The sequence below is a fragment of the Austrofundulus limnaeus genome, unplaced genomic scaffold, assembly GCF_001266775.1.
Source record: "Austrofundulus limnaeus strain Quisiro unplaced genomic scaffold, Austrofundulus_limnaeus-1.0 Scaffold89, whole genome shotgun sequence".
In the NCBI taxonomy this organism is placed as follows: domain Eukaryota; kingdom Metazoa; phylum Chordata; class Actinopteri; order Cyprinodontiformes; family Rivulidae; genus Austrofundulus; species Austrofundulus limnaeus.
The window spans coordinates 220,291-221,535 of NW_013952491.1; positions in this window are offsets into that span (position 1 = coordinate 220,291).

The following is a 1,245-nucleotide window of genomic DNA, read 5'->3' on the forward strand; positions in this document are numbered from 1 at the left end:
TAAAAACACTGCAGGATTTCTCAAACATGATGAATGAGTCAGAGCAAGGCTTTGGACATGTTTTTATGAGAGTATAACATTATAACACGACATAAAACTCAAAAAAGTTGATTTTACATCATATTGCCCAAGGGCTTTTATTTTGAAAGGTGTATGAATCTGCAAACTGAGCTGGACTTTTTCTCTTGTCTCTGACATCCTGGTTTATTTTCTATAACTCTTAAAGTTTTCTCGTGTTTTTGAAGATTCAAACTGGACTTTGCGTCAGTCTGAAGGAAGTTYAGGGTCTCAGATTTACGTTTTTGTTCAAATGAGCAAACGTAACAAACATCTCTGACCTCCGACTCTCCGCTGTGATGTGAACCGATGTGACAGCTTCTAAATGAGACGACATCTCAGACAAATCTGCCATTTGAAGCACCATCTGCCCCTCCTCTTCCTCGCTCGTCACCTCCTCCCATTAGCTGGTTCTCTGCGGCGCCTCGCGCTCTCACGTCTTTTGAATAAAACACAACCGGCGGCTCGGCCACAAACATCTGGACGTAAACAAGGACATCACAAACGGCGGCTCGTACATAAAAGAGGAGGCCAACTGGCAGCAGGAATTACCGTCCTGCTGTGACGAAGAGCGGCGTGACGCGGCGGCGCCACCGACTCCCGTTAAGGCCCTAAAGAGCCGGACGTGAAACCAGGACGAGGAGGAGGATCATCACAGTTTAATAGGACATGTGGCGTCCCCTCCTCGCAGGCCCAAACACTCATTCTGGATTCTGAGCAGCTGTGCATCTTCATCATCCTCATCTGTTTTTACAGAAACCTTCCTCACCATCATCACCATCAAACAGAGCCTGCAGAGGTCACAGGAAGCTCTCTGACTCAGACCTGAGCTCACAGACGTGATGCTCAGTCTGTCTTTTCACAATAAAAGTCCACAACGTTCCTAAAATTGAACCTATTGAGAATAAAAACCCATTTTGGCTTCAGTGTGTACCAGTGTTGTATAAAGTACCTCAAAGTGATACTTGAGTAAAAGTACAAGTATCTTATTATAAAAATACTTTGGTAAAAGTTAGTCTTTTCCAGTGGTGGACAAAGTACTCAACTCTAGTACTTGAGTAAAAGTATTGATACTCATGGTCAAATCTACTCCACTACAAGTAAAAGTTACTCAGTCAAAAATCTACTCAAGTAAAAGTACTGAAGTACTTACTTTTGAAAATACTTAAGTATTCAGAAGTACATGCA